The sequence below is a fragment of the Sesamum indicum genome, linkage group LG3 (genome assembly GCF_026168435.1).
Source record: "Sesamum indicum cultivar Baizhima isolate 11 linkage group LG3, ASM2616843v1, whole genome shotgun sequence".
Taxonomy (NCBI): Eukaryota; Viridiplantae; Streptophyta; class Magnoliopsida; order Lamiales; family Pedaliaceae; genus Sesamum; species Sesamum indicum.
The window spans coordinates 27,691,599-27,713,730 of NC_142659.1; the positions used below are offsets into that span (position 1 = coordinate 27,691,599).

Sequence of the window (22,132 nt, forward strand, 5' to 3'; positions counted from 1 at the left end):
GTATTACATCACTTTTTATCACTTGTAAAATAGCGAATAAAGTAGTAAAATTTGAATTGATTATGTATATATTCTTCTTTCAATATGCGTAAAAAAACCTTCTCCAACTAAAGTATTATTATGTTAGGCACATGCTAATGTGTCACTTTCTCAGAAGTTCTTTTGACACAGAGTATATTAGATATATTTTCGCAACAAAAAGTTAATAACTAAACCATCCACAACTCCTAAAAAAATTCGATGTTGAAAAATGGAGGACAAATCATAAAAATGGAGGACAAAACATTGTGGCTACTTCTCATAAAAGTCATAAAAATGTTCACCTGTATTTTTTAAATTAGATCATTGTTTATATTTTGAAGATTGAGCAGTATCAAATGCAACAATTGCTTATTCAATGATTTGAGCGGATACAAATTATAGTACAAACTTGCGAAATAAAAAAGTTACAGCAGTGTTATATCGACTGAATATGGTTTTCACATGCAATGGAAACGTTGTCCTTGCTGCAAAAGCTGCTGAAACATGGGAATTATATTTCATATAACACAACATCTTTTCTGAAATTGAAACAATGAAAATTATATTGGCTAGAGTTTCTTCTCAAGACAGAGAGGTTCAGACCAAATCTTCAAAATTTATAACCAGCTCGTAATAACCAAATAAAGAAAATGCTTTTGTGTTTGTCAAATTGAATACAACTGTACATCAGAATCAAAATTCTGCTCCAGACAAGCATCAATTATATGACGATATTTCAAGCTATTCAGTAAGACGACGACTGCATACCAAGTGGTTTCAATTGTCATAACAATTGGTGGAGCATGGAGCAGGGAACTTCGCCATTATGAACTTGTATGAGAAGCTTGATCACCATGTTCATTATCTGAACTTCGTAGTGTTGGAGAGTTTTCCATAATGTAAGAGACATGCTTTCGTATGCATCATCTAGAATATGTTCTTGAAGCAAATGTAGGATGACCTTTATCTGTTGATGGAAAGCCTTCATGTTTACCTCGTTCTCGGCTTTCAGATTTTCCTCTTTCTCGGCTTTCAGATTTTCCTCTTTCTCGGCTTTCAGATTTTCCTCGTTCTAGGCTTTCAGATTTTCCTCGTTCGAGGCTTGCATGCCCTCCCGATTTTTTTCCTTTTTCAACATTTTGGGTCAGCTGGCCATTTGGATTTTGACGTGATTCATTCTTCTCCAGTTCCTGGTTTTTCTCTGATGATTGTCGTTTGGACTCTTGGTTCTTATCCAAAATTTCACCCGACTGTCGATGCTCTGACCCTCTTCCTTGTTCAGGGTTTGGGACAGGCTGAGTTGTTCGACCTTTGTCCAAGTTTTGGAGCTCCGTTGCAATTTGTGAACGCCGTTCCTTTAAGAAGGTAAGTCTGTGTGTCAGCTTTGACAGAGCAGAACTGGTAGAATTACTGTTGCCCTATCACATAAGCAGTAATATGTTCTCAGTGGCAAAGAGTTGCACTTTACTTGCAAACTAGAAGTGTTTGTTCAAATGTTGATACCGCCTAAGAAATCAAGTTGGGTATATTTCCCTTTTCTCTTACATAACTCAGTCCTACGTGAAATCCACCTTATTCCTTTCTGTATAAATCAGGCTACGTAAACTATATCACTTACAGAGGTATGTGTGTAGGAACGCAAAGAAGAATAAGGAATATTTTTCAAAATTAGCAACAAAAGTATATCTCGAGTCCCATTTCGTTTAAGAATCAGAGCCACATTACAATTTATATAATCAACAAGGCACAAAAACTAGGAATAGGAAATGGTTTCATATTTCGGTGAATTACAATTATCTCTCATTCAAAACAACTACATTATCAACTTCTGTCCTTCTTCCATTATTATAAAAACTTTCCCTTTAAATTTGCATCGGAACCAAGAAAAATATAGTATTTTCATTTTATCCTTGACTTAATTCTTTTTAAAAATAAGATAGCCAAATTCCAGTTTATCTGTGAGAGAGCTTGACAATTATCCCAACTTTCATTAACTTGGTCAAAAAACATACAACTTTATGGACGATAAAACAACTTTCTCCTTTCCCCCAACCACCCATGTCTATATCCCACCTACCACTTTCCATTCTCCCTCCCTACCACACACACTACCATCACCACTTATCTTTCTTTCTTTCCTTCTCATTGAGATCATTTTAGGTCTTAGATTGGGCTTTGATCATTTTAAAGAAATCAATAAGAAAATTTAATTTGACTTTCTTGCTGCTCATTTTCCTTCATTTAATCCTAGGTCTAAGGAAAGCCTAAAATAAAGTCCACAAGGAAGCATATTTCAAGCATCAATACTATGATTTGTACAGAAGACACATAAAACTAGTAAGTAAAAAGTAAGAAAACCCTACCTCGCCCTTTGTGCTAGACTTTCTAGACATGGCTGTACCAGCCTTATTCGTGCCCATCTCCACATTGGATGCACTATTCGGAACTCCAACAGCTTTTGGATTTTGTGCAGCTTCTGTTTGCTGGTTCAGAGGCAGTGGTATATTTGATGAAGTTTGAGATTCCCGTTTCTTATCTTTGTCACTGTATGACTTGTCCAAGTGGGATTGATGCTGAACACAGAGGAGAAGATGCAAGTTATGTTCATTGCAATGAAATACTTTTTACACTTGCTATCCCAATATCAGGCCATGCGTTCACCTTTAGGGTATAAGTACATGATAGTTTGAGCAGTCATGTTCCCAACATCCATGCAACAGTAGATGTTTTAACAAGTTATAGATTAGTTCCCAGTGCAGTAATTTTTCTTTGCAAACCTTTTTATGGGTCAATTTCAGAAAAAAAGCCCAACTATTGCAGAATATTCTTGTGGGACATTATCAAATTCCAGGTGTAATGATGCCAAATCCTTCTATTATATTATGCATCTGGCCAGATCTTAAGTTACCTTCAAATATATAAATGGGTGGACAAAATACAATGAATGAGTGCCTTGATTGAAGAGTAACAGAAAAGATAAAAGAGCATGCCAAATACATCTACCAATCCATTCATTCAAAAAAGGGGCGGTGTCTCTGCACATCTATAACAAGTCACATTGCAGGATATCAGATTTCAAAGGCAACCTATTCATTAAGTTCCTAAGCCACCAACTTCTCATATGTTAGACATCAGCTTAGCTCTATAAAGAGTCAATGCAATTTCCGCAAGACCATGTGAAGTAGCAAGCATATATTGCACAAGATCACTTTGGTATGCTATAACTAAAACATGGTTCAAATGTTCAAGACTTAAGTATTTTTATCTCACAAAAATCCATAAGACATATCAATTTAAATTGGTTCAAGGGCATCCTTTTTTAGAAAGAATTGAATGTATAGTGCCATCATAATGACAAAAAATAGCATAACTTCAGCTTCGATTTCTAATAGCAGGAGAATCCGTAAAAGTATCAACTCATGAATTTAAAAATGAATTCACTTTGTAAAAGTACAACAGAATAGCCCATTATTTATAGAGATTTTGTGAGACTCTTACTTGTTCAACACATACTTAGTATCCCAGGATTAAAGTGAGACATTAGGTTAGATAACTCATGCAATTGAAATTATAAGCATATGTATTTTTGTGGCATTGGCATTATATAATCCTTTAGATCCACGAAAAGTTTCTTTCACATAGTCACATTTTTTAGAGATAAAAAAGTATGACTGTTGATTGGTGAGATCCTACATGCAGAAAATCACCAATCTTCAGAAAATGTAACCTGCACAGCTAAAAACTTCCATTTTTGTAATTCTTATCAACTGAAGAAGTCAGAGAATAAATATTAATCATCATAAATTCCATGCCGCTCTGAAATGTCTTTACCTTGCTTCTAGATAAACTCTCAGAAGTACTTGAGATAGCTAAGACTCCAGTTTCTATCTGCTTCTCCTTCCTGCACGCGTTGTGAAAGAAAGAGACAAAGATCTTCACAATTCAGAAATTGGTCAAGCATATCAATTGCAATTCATGCACCTAGATTCTATTTATAACATCCCATCCCCAAGCCCGCTTGAAGAGGAATCACAGACAAGACTTCAGCCGCGCTTCATTAGATTGAAGATATATTTATTTATTTAAATATAGTCTTTAAGAGTTTCATGTTAACAGAGTTTACAACTGAAATTTGACAAGGATCGTTTAAGTATTTCATTCTTAAATAGCATTACTGCAATTGAAAGCTCTAAGTTCATTAAGGGATATCAGAGATAATTTCAATTTCCTAAAACAGCAGTTTACTTTCCTTTACCACTGTTTAAATTAATGTCTGTTTATTACAGCAACTGTAGAGGCGAATCTAGAAACTACAAATAAATTTCACTTTTTGTACTCTAAAACTTCAAAACTAAGCCTCTAATATCATATTTCACAGCAACCATGCTTTTGTAAAATTACTCTTGATCCAGGAGTTGTGATGGCATCAGAGGCCAGACATTTGGACCTCCCAACAATTTTCAGAAGGTCGCAACTGAATTTTCGATGAGAATCTGTCTAAGCTCATCACACAGGGAAGACACAGAATTCATCATAAGAGGACAATGATTTACATGCCTACTGTATTCTATGGGTTCAAATAAGGGAAAAACATCAGAAGGCCCAGTGCACCAGAAGTGGCAGGATGAGGGCAGCACAAGTTATGTGGGGGAAACACCATAACAAGAATGGAAGGAACAAAAATATGTGCTTACGACTTCGGTTGATGATTTGGATTTTGATGAAGCTGATTGCCAATATCATGCCCAATCCTAGAGTTTTGCTCACGCTGTTCATTAAGCTGAGATTCAAGGTCATCGGCCTTCTTCCTGAAATTCCTAACATCTTCCTCCGCTTGAGCAATTTCTTCCAGCTGTGCCTTCATCTGTAGTCAATTTGAGTGGATTATTTGCAAATATTATGAATAAAATTTCTAGGTACAGTGACACTCTCTAACCTTCTCATCAACAAGTGATGAAACAGATAGGGATTCTTGCCCAGCTTCAAGTGCCATCTTCAAGTCCATTTCCTTCTGCAACTGCTCTTGTAGTCTTGCCACCTACAATGCAATTCCTTTTGGGTCTACTTGAACATAAAAAGTTAAGGCAGCAATATGCATATGGATAATGGATGCATATAAATGTTTTAGGTTTTATAATAAAACAGGGGAAGGGACAAAAATGAATTGATCAGAACAGGTTTTGTCCATCATGCAAAATGGGAAAGCAAGACCAGGAAAGGGGACAACCATTAACATTTGAGAAGTCTGCTTGCTACTTTGATGCAAAAACCATAGAGGAGTTTTCTTTGCCATTTTCTATTGCTCAGTAGTGTATGCAGTTCAACTGAGCTGGCATCTGCTGGAAGTACTTCCACACACTCAAAAGTTTTAGTACATCAAATGTCATTTTGATGCGGTGAATTCCTCCAGTTATCCGAACATCTAAAGCATCCAATTAACCAAGACTAACGCCAAGCAAAGATCAGGGGCAGAAGAGCATTAAAAATCAAGCCAAACCTACTCCCTTATAGTAAGAAAGATAAACTAGTTCTTTTGGCACATGAAGGATCTTTTTCATAACCAAAAATCCATGGTGCTTCTATAGCTGGATTTGCCAGAAAGTAGAACTCTACAGCCATGTGGTGCATCAAGATCAAACCTATGTTCAATACTCTACGAAAAAGGAATTATACTAAGATCAAAAACCCTGACTCTCACTCGTACTATCATGGTTATGTTAGGTACGTGTACACATGAGAAAGAAAGAGAGAAGAGAACGGAGCAATGAAAAAGAAATGGATAAATTCTTAATGATTCTTACATCTTTCTCAAGTGCGAGGCGCCGTTCATTCAAGTAATGCTTTCGGCTCTCTAGACTATCTTGCAGAAGTGATTTCACCATAGCCTTTTATGGAAGATATGTTGAGATCAGATAAGCCAGAAAAAAGAAATTGATGCAGACTTCAGAAAAGAAATAAACACATAAGGTTCTACCTCATTTGAAGTTCTGGTCTGTGAATCTGTTTTGACACTCTCTATCTTCCGGGTTTCAGCCCTATTAATAATGCCAAATTAATGTCACCACAATGGGAAAGAAGTTTCAGTTACGACAAGGAAAATGTTTCACTTGTGTTGATATTGGTAATCACACACTAAAAGATCTGTGCGTTTGTCATGTTAGAACATAATATCTTACAGAAATTAGTGTCACCTAAATTTACAAGCATATTAGATGTCATACACCCTGACTAAAAAGCATGTTAAGCAGCAAATGAACTCGGTAGCAGCCTAATAAATATTCTATAAATATCTGCAGCCATATAGACAATGTAAAAGGTTATCAGACCAACAAGGAAACAATGATTGGTGTAAATTGCTGACACTCAAACTTATTAGAAGTTCTCTACGCCCAGTCCTTGTCCAAATTTATCATAATCTTTGTTATCTCCAATGCCCCAATTACACATTTGAGTAACATGAACATAACCAATTTCATCCATCCTCCAGAAAACAAGAATTGTCTATTCAACTATATGGTTTGAGTAGAAAATTGGTGCCTCCCATGATCTCATCTCCTAATCATGCACTCACATGAGAAGAGTAGCATATTCAAATAATATCAGAGGAAAATGAAAAGTCGAGTTGATGAAAGAATTTCCATTTAAAAGGTATCCAAAAATTTGAAGTAAAAATCTCATTTTTATGTCTTACAGTTCTGTATTCAGTAATCTAAACGCAATATGCAAGTTTCCCCAGATTTTGATATTTTTAAGTATGTGGTACTCTGCCAAGTCAAGACTTTTTACTAAAAATCTAGTTGCCATCAGAATTCCTTTGAATCTGCTTGTCATGTACTTAGTGGATTTCAATAAATAAGCTTTATGTAAACAATCAACAAAGTTGAGTGAGCGAACTTCTGGAATTTCTGAAAGGAATAAGTCCTGAGAGCTCTTCAGGAGAGAGTTCTAGAGGCCTTGTCTTAGTACGGATAGAAACATACAACATCATGATACTCTGCCTTTGCTTTCTAGTTCAAACAAGGTCAGTTTGAATGTGACAGGAGTGCTTGAAATGTTAAGTCCTATGCTCATTACGAAGATTTTGCCAATTTCTAAATATTAGAGTGAATGATAATATGTTCTAGGAGAATATAAAGCTCCCCAAAGCAGTTGCAGGATAGGTTCTAAAATGTAGATATCAGGGTGTTTAAACTCAGCAATAATACAGATATTTCATAAAAGCTGATTTTGATTCTAAATTTACAAACTAGAGACCGAGATGTGAACTTTAGATGCAAATCTTTAGGCTTTCTTAGCTGTGGAGGCACTTCGTCAAAGACAAATTTAGGTTTGACAGGTACCTTCTCCTCAACATAGGGCCAGAAGGCAATTCCTTTTAACGACATAGGTTCGTGCTTGTTAAGTGACATATAAAGTTAGATTTGGCTCTAAAAGCTTGTCATTATTGCATCATGATGACAATTTATAAGTATTATTACGAGCTCTATACATAATTGAATAGAACTTTCAAGTTGAGAATGCAATCAGTCAGATCAAGTGATTATGGTTCTCCCATGATCAGAAGCAGAGTGTCCATTAGCATCACTCCTTAGAAAAGTAATAGAATGACAAAGCTATCAGCCAGTACTAGAAGATGAAAAATATATCAATATGTCAATTGAGATATATCCAAGAGCTTATAGAATCTCAAAAGAAAAGAGAGATAATTGATTGATGGCAAATAATGACTTACCCATCTTCTGAAACAACGTCAATAGATTCCATAGAAAGGTTCTTCTTCGCCTGGACTCAAAATCACCAGATGAGTTTTGCGAAATATCACCAAAATGAAAATTGTCAGAATGACTAGATTTATTTAAGGGAAAAAGGAGCATCAAAAGTACCAAATCCTCCAAATGCTGACATTACGATTGCATATGAGAGTTAATAAAATGATTGCTAATATATAAGAATCAGAGTCAGTACCATAATAAATTTCAAGAAAGGAGGCAACATATACTCACAGGAGTACGCCCCCAAACAGCAGGTCGCCGAATACTGCGGGCAGGTCCGTGCAATAATTCAAAAGGCACTTGGACCAGGGATGTTTCAGTAAAATCATCCCCTGATATTTCAGAGTAGAAATCTGATTGCGTCTTTGCATCATCTAGATGAAGAACATTGTCAAGCCCTTCTGCACGATCATGCTGACGCAATGAAGTTTGCGGCTGACTTGATAACAAACTTTGGCTGGCATCAAGAACATCACCTACTTGAGGAGAGCACGACCCTGAACTCTGACTTCCAGAGGCCTGCATTCAGCAGTCTGTCATTGGATTTGGGGAAGGAAGCCCACAGAACACAAGAATAGATCTTGAGGAAGAACAATTAAAGAGATGTATTAACTAAGAAAACCTAAGCCTTCTGAATACTACTAAAAATGGACTGCAGATTGGTATTGGAACTTGGGCAAAATCTAGGAAGAACTTGCAACATAAAACTGGGGGAAATAATGTCATGCATAAAAAATTAAAGTAGTGAAAAAACCAGAACAAGTAATTGATTGACCTCTAAAAGGATGATATATAGAACTAGGAAAATTGCTAGAGCAAGTTAGCACAATGCCAGCTATGTTGCAGGAAATCCATTGAGAAATTGAAAATATAAACTCAAGACGAGAAGTGCAGAATAAATAGATGCAAAAGTGATAGTGCAGGAACACAAACACAAGCATAAAATAAGCCCTACCATTTCTCACAACTTCAGGAAAAGAGAGTGGATTCCTTACAAACAGTGAATGTTCATGATGCAGGACTCATTGAGCACTGAAATTTCAACCTCATCTCCAAAATGGGGGGTGTGGGGTATGACTTAGTGATGGTCTTTAAATGGTTAATTCAATACCCATCTATAGTCTTCTTCTTTTGTCATATAAAAGGTAAAGATAGATAAACAAAAACCTTAATGCCACTTTGGATTTCACCAGTCTCACTACTAGCTGGAGTTGATTCATGCTCAAAATCTTCATCTACATCATAATCAGAATCTTCGGTCACTTCTTCATCCTCGTCCTCCTCATCAAAGCTATCATCATCTGTAATTTCCTCACTTTCACTTCCACTCTCTTCTGAATCAGTGTAGGGTTCATGGGTTGTGGAACCGTCCTGAAAACAACTGTATGAGTTACTCACATGCAACACCACAAAAACCAGGCGAATAGAATAACCACCAATAATACATCATTACATATACAAGAAACAGCATTATGCAAAGACAATTCTCCTTTTTTTAACATGAATATACCTAAATCTAAAGAAATTCTTTCACTTTTTAAGTTTCTGTCCTGAGAATAGTACTCAAAGACTGTTAGTGATATTGCTGCAGAATCTGTGCTTCAGCTTGGATCACGTCAGCAAATTATATATAGAATGTCGCATAGAAACAACAACAGGAAGGTGTTTTAAACTGATAGTCAGTCGACTTGAGGCTTCTTCCCCTGAGTAGCATGCTCAAACCACATCACTTTTAACAAAAAATTATCCTGAATTTAATCTCTGAGTATACTAGGAATCTCAAATGAAAGATATGGAAAAGAAGCAGAAGATGTTCGAACATTTGAAATTATGCCAATGTATGCGTAAGAGCCTCTTTAGGACTAGAATTGAGTATAATAATCGTATGCTGGTGCATATAAAAATATAAGAAACATAACAGTGAGAGGAAGAAAGAAAGGATCTAAAAAGAAATGAGAAGAATCTAAACTTTCAGTCATGCCTATTCAGTATATTAATGACTCAACTCAATTTTGATTGGCTGGTTTGATTGTGATGGATCAAGACCGGGATTCTGCATCAACTAACATTGTAGGGGAAAAATACATTTTGTGATACCATTAGACTGCCTCCCGGTGTTGACTTTTCACCAATAGTGGAAACTGGTGTTCCCCAGAACAATTAAGTATTTATGTGGCTACCAACTACATCCAAATAAAGTCTTCTGTATACAATTGGTAAACACTCTGATATAAATCTTTAATCCTCTTGAAAACCTAGAATTTGAAATGGTTTCCTGGTTGTCTACAAGTGCAATTTTTTTTATTATGGTTCGCAACTTTTTAGAGCATCAATAGGTAATTATCCAAAAGAATTTAAGTATCGTGGACCTAAGTTATTCAGCAACATATTCTCTAGTCTCTTTGTCAGAAAATTCCTAAGCCCCTCACCTCTGTCTTCAAAGTGAGAGCATGGTGTGCTAACAACATGCATTCAGACTGTATAAATGAAGGAAAAAGGAGAAGAGAAAGAAGATCATCAGGAGGTAACAGGAAGAAGAGAAGCAGCAGTAATAGTGGCTTTGCTTTGGCTCCAAAAAGTTCTGAGATTAAATTATAACATTCTATGCACATCCACACATCTAACAAATTACAAGAGGTCTATATCTATGCTTGGAAAGCCAAAAACAGGGATATATCAGCCACAGAAATAGTTCCATAGTCAAAAGATCCATATCCTTTGACATCTCACAAAGGTTTAGATGAGGATGAAAAAGTGAAATTTCTACCTTCAGATGTAGCTGTGAAAACCAATACCAGTCACGTGTATTCTAACAGTACTTTCAGAAGATGTTTTAGGAAATGGAACATTATTTGCAACTAATCTACATAAAGTGGGATTAGTTAAATATATTTCTAGTGTTACTGAAAAATAATTTTCTGGTATCATCTAGAACAAAAATGTTCCACCAAAAGTTGTACATAGTCCATAAGCAAAACAGATTCACCTGGTGAGCAATGAGAAAAGTTCAGAAAACACCGTCTAATATGTCCAACCATGGTAAGTCAGATACGCCATAAAAGAGGCAACTGGAAAATGCAAATAAGGTGATAAGGCAAAACACTGAAGCATACCCCAAATATATTATCGTATTCCTCAAGTAATGTAATAACAATAGCTTGAGCGTGATTAGCTGCAGCAGCTGCTTGCAAAAGTAGAACAGAGCCATCACCCCCCACGTCAAAATCATTATCAAGCTCACATTCACCATGAAGAAGGGGGCGCAGAAGTAAGGGAGCCATGCAGGCTGCCACAGCTGATATGCTCATTCTATTCACTGCCTTATGGGAAGCCACTGTTTGCATCATCATAAGAATCCTGATACATAAAAACAAACATAACATGATAACTTCAGAACATGTCACAGAGTTTAAGGCTTAAAATGAAAAAATAAAGCAATTTTCCAGAACCATTTCCACATCAAGGACATGTTTAGCGGAAGACTCCAAGCCTCTCATATAGAGCCGAGAACTATCCTTCGCCTCTAGATGTAGATTACATGCCAGAACAGAAATGTGCTTAATATTTATGTTACTAACTGACAGTTTCACGAATGTGCCTGTATCTATCTACACACACACACACACATACAAGTACTTCAAGTAACATATCCAAAATCATCATGCTTCTTTTAAAAACATTTATATATCATCCACACCATATAAGTACAACAAATCTTACAACCAGCAAAGTATGATAATTGACAGGGTCACATCCTAATCTCTATGTTTGAAAAAGATATTTGTTTATGTCTCGAAGATGCTATGGACAAAAATATTTGACCAACTAACTGTTAACATCACTGGAGAAGCAAAACAGAAAGAATAAATATAAAAAAGAGAACTAGAAAATCTTAAGATCATGATGAGGTCATTAAAATGACCCCAGCTTAACAGTTTATACTGATTAAGGAAAGAATATAAACAAGTTAAAAATTAGAGTACAATTGAATGCCCCAAGAGTGCACCATAGTTTATCACCAGTCCTTAAAAGTTTAAGGGAGAGGTTGCATCACAAGTAATAAACGTTTAACTAGAATAAGAAATTTCATCAAACGAAAAAGTTATGTAGACAAACATGTAAAAAATGGCATGCCTGAAAACTTACCAATACATATTAATGAACTTATAAATAAATTGAGATTTGTCATAATATTTTCTTGAGAAAATGAATTATCTCCCAATAAAACATAAATAGCAGAGGACAAGAAAATGTTAAACAAATATTTTCAAGAAAGCACAACTAATAAAACTTCCTACAGAAATTTGCATTTGATTGCTTAATTCATGATTCAAATGTTCCCTAGAAGCAATAAGAACAGTATGTTCGACAAGGAGAGTCTATAAGCAATTGTAGCACAATTTTTCAAGAACAGAACTAAACTCCAATTGGGGGGAAGCACCCATTTGTTCAGCTCTTTTGGGGCAGGGAGGGGCTATAGGTTTGCTCCGTAAGGACTTAAAAACATTTTGGAACAAAATAGCATCTCAACTCCTTTGAAACAACAGGAAAGTTTAAATCAATGAAGGAATATATTAGATCCGACCTCGTAACATGTAACATGGCAGACAAGAGGAATATTGGCATGACAAAATAGAAGCAAGCTTTAGCAAGGAAACTAAGAAAGTTGATTGAAGTATATGTAAACTACAAAGATATGCTAATGTTAGAAATCAAAAGATGTAAAAGAAAACTGAAATGTCACACAGTGATCTCAGACTACCTCTGCAATAAGCGACGATTTGGCTCTGGAAATGTTTCACATATTGCTGAACGCATGGCGTTTACTCTCATGCTCCGTTCAGTTCCTAATAATCACAATAAATTTCCCAAATTAAAAGACAAAATGAAGATGGAAATTCAAATGTAGGTACATTAAATTGCATTTGAAATACCAGAAAATGTCATCTCCTAGCTAATGTGTCCTAGTACTCCATAATCAAGAAATATTGCATATAGAAAATCAGGTCATGAGTTAATGAGCTAGCCATGCAATTTTTTAATAGCAAACCATTTCATTAACGATATCCATGCACATTTTCAATTCAAAGCATCAAGATTTCCTTTTGTCTCTTTGGTGTTCAAAGATTAAAACTGCCAGGATAACAAACAGTGCATAACAATACTTACGACAAGCTTCAAGAAGGGCCTTGCAGCAAGAAGCAGGAACTGGTGAAGAAGGTAACTCCCGGAGAACATACTGGTCATGATCAGCAAAAGAAAGCAATCAATTGAACCACAGAAGTAAAACTGCAAATTAGTATGTCTGTACGACGTAAGGAAATACCTTTATACAGTCAGCTATAACATGTGCATCCTCCTCCGGTGAAAACTCAGCTTTCCCTGAATTTAATTGAAAAGGTATCACTAAAATTTTGATAAAGACCTTTATGCAGAATGAGTGAAGTACATGACTTGCAGATTTAGAAGATGCAATATTTGAAATCAGATACACAAAACAAGCTTAGGGATGAAGGTTTTCCTGCCAGTAGCAAGTTTTGATGCTCCGCTCAGATATGGCTTCGAGTAGACAAAAGATTGCACCACCCTAATATTCTAATGTTTGTAGGCACAGACACCAATCAGCTTAATAAAAGAATATGTACAAAAACTTCAAAAGGAAAATAATGGCCAAGATGAAGTGATGTCTTTATATTCTCGATAGCAATGGGAATGGGATGGAAAAGTGCCCTTAGTCTATACAAACACTAAATTCTGAGCACTAATGGAAGTATTTTAGAAGAATATTACCAGTGTATTCTGCATTTCCTAACAGATAGACTTTACGTGCGTGTAGTTCTAATTTATAGTCACCCCATTTTTTACAACGAAACCATTTTCTAATAGCCTAAGATGATTCACTAATCATGAAAACACAGCACCAAATGTTTTGATTATGTTGGGAGAATGTGAAAACATGTTCTGTATAACGGCTTCCTCCCTTCCCCATCCCCCCTACCCCACCCTCACCCCCCGCCCACCCAAAATCTTATAATGTTTATCTTAAAAGATGATAAGTTTAGGGGCAATTTCAACCACCTCCTCGATTTTCTAAACCGTCCACAATCACCTTTTAAGTTTATTAATTCAATTACTTCAATTGTTTCTTTTATCTTTTGGGAGACGTGTGAGATGGAAGAGTTACAGGACATCAAAAATAGAAAAATACTTAAACAAGCAGTTTAGTACTATGCCACAAACATTTAGCACTCATATATAATAAAGTTTACCTTTAACAAGTTAAACCTTACTAACATTATTAGTTACTATTTAGAAAATAGTAACACTTCTTAGCAAAGTATGCATACTGACCACAACGGTGAAACTTTTACCAAGAAAAATATATTTGGGCAAGTGAAGAATGATAGGATTCTTATGTGTCTTTTTACCAATAATTCATCTACAAAGTACTTAAATGATAAAATCATCCATCTATTAAATATTCCAAATTTATTTCATAGCCACTCAAATGTTTTTATTCATCAGCCACGTTCAAAGTTAAGTCTCAGCAAGAAAACTACATGATCAAGTCTACTTTATATGTAATTTTCCTATTCCAGTGTAACCTATATTCTATGTGGTTTATTGTTTGGACTGTGAAGCTATTTTCATAGCTCCCTATACTTAAAACATTTAGCAAAGCATTAAGTAATTACTAACGTAGCCTGCTGACAGGAATCTCAATTGCAGGTCCTACTTCCATGAGCCATAGCATGAGTAAATGGAATCAGAACCCACCATTGGTATCAGGGAAGTGGGAAATCCTGACTGCTTACTGGGAACAACCGTACATTGTGGAAGGAATGCAATGAGGATCTCGTGTCCAATGGGGGTGACAGTAGTATCCTGCATTACTATGGAGGTAGTTTGGGCGTGCTTATAAGTGGGTATTATGAGCTTCTCAACAACTTTAATAATCTTTTTTGAAAATTGATAAACAGATGCAAAGAAGTAGATAGCGGACTCCATTCGGTAGGGGCTTCACTTCCAGTCCCATCCTAGGCTTAGGCGTGCGGATTTTTACTCAGATGACACTATTCATTTATTGTCTGCATGTGCTAATGAATTTAGATCAGTGTAATTTTTTTCAAAGTATTATTTCATCTAATAGGATTTAGAAAATACTCAAACTATATTTTGATAACTACGAGATGTATCTGTTAAATGTATTTTTTTGGAAGGTGGGTTTTATGTAGACGTTTACAATATTCTTTTAAATTATTTAGATAATGCAATTAAGAAAATAGGAGATTTTAAGATTTTCACAAAACTCAAGTAGGTTGCGAGACTTTACCCCAAAAATATAAGAGGTAAACGAAGTACAAAAATTTCTGTAAATCACTCCACCAAACAAAACAAAAAGGGCATGAAATCTATACATCAAACAAGACCAACCTTTTTCATACTCTTGTATTCGACGCTCAACATCTTCAACGTCAGCAGCTTGCCTCAAGATGCCTTCTGTGTTCACTCCTAGAAAATGAAGTTTGCAGATCAACACCAACAAAATAAGAAAGTGACCAGTTCTACTGTAAGAAAGAGGAATAATTTAATCCCAATCTAAAATACAAGTAATGCTAGGGATGTAAAAGAGACAAGAGGGAAGATACCACATGTGGACGATGAGAAATTTAATCCTAGACAAAAATGAACAATTACAAGATGGACTCTGAGATTGAAAGAGTCAAAGCCATTCCAAGCTCGGCGAGGAAGAAATTGTAGTCCATGTTACCTTGAAGGAACATAGATGCAAGCATTCTTAAGGAAATCTTTTGAATATGGGTCTTTTTTTGTCTATTTCATACATTGATTCACGTAACAATAAGTCAAGGATCCTTGAATTATATCCTTGTGAAGAGAAAAACTAACATATGTAGAAATTCACGTCATAAAGAGGAAAGAAACTCGGATTATTCACTGGTGAAGAGAAAATAAGATTTCCAAGCTTTTAAAAAAAATGCTTATAAAGGAATAGTTTCTTTGTATTCTCGTGAACTTTTAACAATAAAACCAAGAAGTTTGTGTTTAGTTTTGAAGCGGACCATGAGGTATTGCGTTAAAGAAGCAAGACATTTTTTCCTCAATAACTTCAAAGGAACATTGATCACCCTATCATAAAATTCTCTTCCTCTACACAGCATCTTTATAATTCTTCTATTTTCTACCAGTACATACAAATTGATCTCATCCTGATTCTGCAAAGTAGAAAATGACAATTGTAACATGAAGAAAAACTGTTTAGCAACAGGCAGCAAGCTGAAAGAAATGAAAAGCTCTATGTTAACAAACACCAAAGAGAACTCAAGCATAGGGGTGAAAATATAAAAAGATTTTTTTGTTAATATGGTAATGAGATGGCATAACATGTCTTAGAGCATGCTAGACAAGGGCATAAGGTGACTTCACTTAGATGGATTTCATATCTTTCTTGTCTTCCTTATTTTTTGTGCATCCTCTTGTAATCATTCTAATATAATGTCGAAGGATAAACATCATGTAAAACAACAGAGAAAGAGAATACTCCTAGCAGATCAGAAAGAAAATCATAAATCAAAACTGAAACCATATCATTTTTCCCCATACAAGTAAAGCCATCATACTCTACTAAGTGAGATTTCATTATAGTGAAGTAGATATAGCATAGTGTTCCATGCATTCTGCTAGCACATCTCATTTCAACCGCTGTTTCAGAATGCAAAACATTAAAAATAAAAAAACTTCCGGGCCTTTTTTTAAAAATAGAGTATATTATAAATCAATACCTCTAAATAAATTGAGCCTTTTTATTCGGTCTTCATGAGTGCGTTATGAAAAAACAGGTTATCATGAGTATGTAATGAACGAAGTACGTCAATCCATTTTGAGTCCATTAGTGAAGTAGGAAAAGAGGATTACCATGCTCTTCAAGAAACCTAAGAGCTTTTTCCAGAAAGGATGGGGTGCCGTCGATATCTTCCAGAGCAAGCAAAACTGGTCGGCCAATTACCAAGGATTTAGCTGACTGCCTGTCTTTAGCTATAAGCAAACACAAAAAACACAGTGATAAAGTTCAGGGGCAATAACAAAGGTGAAACTGAAGAAATCAAGGCAAAACAAAAGGAATACTATTGTATCCCCATCTCACTGCCAACCAATACTCAGTCCCCACCCTGCCCCCAGAAAATAGGAGAAATGAAAATAAGAAGTGAAGTTAATAGAATGGTAAACATTTTGCAGTTCCAAGCCCTTGAGCTCCTAAGTTGCCAAGCTTAGCATATGAATCATCTTTACTTGGTACAGCTAAATGCATTATAGCAAAAGATGCATTAGAGGGAAAAGAAAAAGAAGATCATGGGAACTAAACAATGGCATACTCTACCAGCAAAGGCTAGCCATAAAGCTAAGGGAATCTACAACGTCAGAATTCTTACTTTGGGGGTAATCAACACCATGTTTCAGGAATTTAAAGTTCTGGACTGGGAGAATGAGTAGAAAAATGTAAAAAGCAAATAAGTAAGTTCTGTCTATTTATCTGCCAAATATATATTAAAAGGATAAACCAGACCAGGTTGCTAAACCACACGTCATATGTAGCTGCCGTGTATATGACATAAAGCAGTGCCCTATAACTCATAGTTTTATTGCAATTAGTTTACCTTCTGAGCTATATTAGGAGTATCGAATACTATATGACGGAATAATGTTTAAGCTATATGACAAAATAGTTACAAACTCAGTAGTGCAGAACATACACTGTTCTGAAGAAACATCAGCTGTGTTGGACTGGTCGTTCCTGAATACACCGTTTTGTCCGACAACAAGAGCAGCCTTAGGGGCATTTGAAAGGGCTTCCTCAAGTGCATTTTTCCACTCATGCAAATCCTCCAGTGTCTCTGCCTGTGTTACAAGAAATCGAGGCACATGGTAACAACAGAAAGCTTAGACATTGCGAGGATGATGGACCATAAAATTTTGATGGGTGATGATCACAATAGCAGTACAAAAACATAAGGCTGAGAATCAGCCTTTGTCTAATGGGAAGAAAAAAGTTGTCAATAAACAGCTAAAGGCTCAATTTCCATCACTTAAGACGATAGACCACGAGGAGGAAAATTATTGTTACTAATATTTGACTAAGTACTTTAGAGAAATCTAAGAAACTGGGTGGATTAAAAAACTACAAAACCTATTAATGCTGGTCTAAAACTATCTGCAGTGTGCAGAGTCCTTTGTTTTGTCATAATGAATGAGCCATAAAAGAGTAATGGAAAACTGAGCATCATGATTGAACAAAAATTCAAAGATAAAGGACAAGTAGCTTGAGGAACTGCTAAAAGTTTGGTGAGTATAGAAACTGGCTAGCACCTTGAGTGTGAAAGCTCGTCCATCGTGACCATCAGTGAAGAGCACGGTGAGCAATTTCTTGTCTTCTTTGACTACCACACTGAAAATGGATCAAAAGTCAATATTCCATATTGGGACTATGGGAAATGCCAGATTGATACACAACCAGAAATAGAAAATATGATAACTTAGAAAATTATCAAAAAACAAAAGCCAACCTGCCTGAACTGTTGAGATCAATACCTCCAAGGGTTAAATTGACTTCACTCCCTTTCTGAGGGACCACATTCTGAAGAAAAAAGTTAAATATTTTAATGTTTGATATTTGATGAGAAGCACTAACAGACCAATAAAACTTCAACAGAGGAAAAAGGTATTGCGGGAAGAAGTTTTAGTTTTAGCAGGATAAAAATCATGCGCGAGTGTTATGCATGAACCAAATTAATGCAAACTAGAGATGCAATTGTCATTGACATGGAGAGAATTATTCTTGCCATTTATTTTTTAATGAACATGTTGAACACTAAATCAAATAAAAATGGATAACATGTCATATATTAAGAATGTGTAACAAGCCTCACAGTCTATAGCATTACATGTGCAACAGGAGTAGGGATAGGGATCCTCCAAACATAACAAATCATTATAGAAATTACGAACATCACAATAAAACAATAAAAAAATGAAACTGAAGAAAATGACATAGTAAGACAATCCAAAGTATTACACCTCATAACACATCCAAACTTCAAACACAGAGATCAGAAGAGGAACAGGTCATTCCCATAGGAAGAACATGTAATTAACTGTAAGAAGGCTTCTACAAAAAACTGGAAAAGAGGCAACTTACTGGATCACTCCTGTAGAAGACCAAGGAGGTTTTAGTTAAAATGAACCACCTTTTCTTCCATGAGGTCCATCCAATTCCTATACATAGAGCAAAGAACTTCAGGAAAAAAGGGTTGCTCTGAAGAATAAAATATGTGTCTCTTTATAATATGCTTCTCAAAAATGAACTTTCTGCAAATCGCTAAGAGCATTAAATCATAAAACATTAGCAATGCACAGGCAATCCATACCTCTGAAAAAGATATAAGCAGAATGGAATAAGAATCCCCCAACAGATGAAGTGTACATTATTTATTTCTTTCTACTTTTTCTATCTTCAGTAGGTAAACATAAATATTGGGCCTATAAAAGAAAGGCCATCTTTGACGTACAAAAATTTAATGCAATAATTGAGAAGACAAACACCCGACACTAAGTTCCAAAATCGATACATAATGCAGACTGTCCTATTAACATTTTAATGCACTAAAATTAGGAGAAGTATATATTCTATAAGAAAATTATAGGACACTCTCTCCTATTATTGTGCCAGCAAACATGTGCTTCAAAGTTCATCAACCAGGGTGGATGGGCAATCAAACAACTAATTGTACAGGCAAAAAATAACTTTTTACAATAGTTGGAAGATAATTTCAGTATGCTAGGCTACTGGATATTTTTAAACAAAATATAACAACTCAAATAAGTACTATTATGTTAGGAAGCCAAATGTAAAATGAACCCTGTGTCAAAATAATGACAACATGGAATATAGCAGTTAATGAAAATTAAGACAATACACACAATTCCAAATAATATTACCATGATTTGACATAAGAATGCTATTCAAGTAGCAAACAGGAAATAGCCATCTCGTCAACGTTTGGTCACACAGATCGACAACTAAACAGCAGGCCCGCAAGCTAACTTAACAGAATGCAAAATATCAACAGTTGCTTCAGGGGGCAAAAGTGTCAGCATTTACCTTGCAAGTTTTTTCCTATATTGCCAACTAAAACTTTAAAAGCTGGTTCTTTTTATTTGGCATTCGTCAAACTCAGACACTATTATATGGAAACAGTTGAATATATATGAAGGTATCTCAACCTAAATCCTATGACCTAGTGCTTTACACAAACTGAATGTGCTTTACATGCTGTTCAATTTAATAAGTTTCTTAAAAAGGAATTATTGGGAAGTATCAAATCATTCATCAAAAAAGTGCACAAATACAAGGAACATTGTAAATAAATTACACTAAACAAATTGTAGACCATATAAGGTTGAACAATCAACAAAAAAGGTGGTAGTTATCGGCTTCTGACAATGCTCTCATAAACCGAATCATGGATTTGTACTCTTGTAACCAAGAATTCACCTTATCCTCCCACCCAATTTTTGACCTAGCTGAGCAAGTAAAATTATCATGTAAAAAAAGAAATGTGACGAAGGTTGTAAAGAAGAATGTTTAAAGTCTGCCATTTGTTTTTCATTCTCTCTAGTAAACAAGTGACTAAATAAAATAGCAAGACAAACCTTTTGACGACAAAAATAGTGGGCCACTCTTATAAACCTGCAAATGATGTAAATTACAGAACTTGGATAAGCTGTCTATTTCAATTAGATAGATAGATAGATAGATAGAGAGAGAGAGAGAGAGAGAGAGAAGAGAGAGCACATTAGCTCAAAAACCAAGTAGGTTGAAAATGTCACAGCGCCACACGATTCCTTATGTTGTGTTTGAGATCCCATTCATTAGATTTTAAGGTCAAATGTAATTCTGATATCAACTTAATTGGCTGCAGTTTATCTTGGACATTGATGTTAGTTCAAATTCATCAAGTGAAATCAAGGCATTATACAATGACAATTCTCAGCTCAAGCACGTCAAGTACTCTTATGTCTTATCTCAACAAAGCCCAAGTGGATAGTTATGCATTCAACTAATGATTCCTCTGTTACAGGCCTATACTATAGTAAAACTAACAGCGTAAGAAATAGTTTTTACCCAAATGTTACCCCTAAGCTTAATTAACTTCTGGATGTAACTTGTGTGTCTGGAGCAACTACGGAGTGCCTTTGAATATTTTGGAACCATCTTAAATGCAATTTAGATCACCACTCTCTAAAATGTTCAATATGTAACTTCCCTAAAAGATTGATCTTAGAGACGCATGTAAGCTGGACTAATTTTAAATCTCCAGATGCTATCTGCATGTCTTACATGAGTATTTTATCTTCCCAACATGTTGAAAGTCGCGAGTACTCTGTTTCATATACAGCAAATCTACACCCCTAAATGGAAGGGAAAACCATACACGGATAGGAAAAAAACATAGACACGACAATCCGAACGAAAACTACCTTGCTGCCACCGTGAAGAGCGGTGCCTGGTGGTGAAGGTGGTGAAGGTGGCTCGTTTTTGCTACTGCCACCTTCCGCCTGAAACAGATTCACATTATCAAAAAAAAAACAAAAAACACCAAAAAGATCCGCCAAATTAAAGCATTACCAATCCCCGCAATCATCAACATCATCACAATCATCATGCAATATTGATTATACACGTACCTGCGAGGAGTCTGGTGCTGCATTCACACTCGTCATTTCGCAATTATGAATGGATCACATAAGAGGAACCCATGAACGGAAACCTGCAAATGCATGCATCATTGATCGGATTCAGACCCCAAATACAAAACATTCATCAACACACACAAATCTGATGCAAATGTCATTGCTATTATACACAAAAGCCATCAATCCCATTCACCTTTCCTTCCTTATACAACTATTATTTCGGGAAACTGAAAGCATAAATTTGAGAAATGAGGAATTGTGGGAGAATAATCAAACCAATATGTGTGTGTCTGTGAGAAAAGAGAGGAGAGAAAAGGAGAGATGAGCCCTTTTTCCTTTCTTTTTCCCTTTTTCTTTTTTTTTTTTTTAAATAAATTTGTATTTTATGTGTGAAGGGAGAGTACCACTAACCACCCTACACAAAGATAATTTTTACAAAAATGTAATAATTATTTTTTCTATATTTTTATTTTTCTTAATAACGAGTTTTAGTATAAATTCCATATTTATCTTCTTTTCATGGAAAATTGCAACAAGTTCTCTAAAGATTTTTCATAAATATATAAATA

The 22,132-nt window shown here is 35.4% G+C and overlaps 1 long non-coding RNA gene across 2 annotated transcripts; it reads right to left on the bottom strand.

Moving 5' to 3' along the window:
* Window positions 1–369: 369 nt before the first annotated feature.
* Window positions 370–21,905, bottom strand: LOC105158992 (rho GTPase-activating protein REN1). 2 transcript variants are annotated; one of them, XR_016064709.1, is made up of 24 exons: window positions 21,757–21,905; window positions 21,555–21,637; window positions 21,348–21,425; window positions 20,520–20,556; window positions 19,006–19,082; window positions 18,374–18,444; window positions 18,177–18,255; window positions 17,564–17,708; window positions 16,728–16,847; window positions 15,228–15,305; window positions 13,120–13,175; window positions 12,963–13,032; window positions 12,556–12,640; window positions 10,907–11,150; window positions 8,961–9,164; window positions 8,025–8,312; window positions 7,754–7,803; window positions 5,996–6,056; window positions 5,823–5,906; window positions 4,958–5,059; window positions 4,716–4,885; window positions 3,853–3,922; window positions 2,385–2,594; window positions 370–1,376 (listed from the first exon to the last, which is right to left on the bottom strand). It is a non-coding gene; the product is annotated as a rho GTPase-activating protein REN1 (long non-coding RNA). The 2 variants fall into 2 exon arrangements; XR_016064708.1 differs by having other exon boundaries at window positions 370–1,439.
* Window positions 21,906–22,132: the final 227 nt, after the last annotated feature.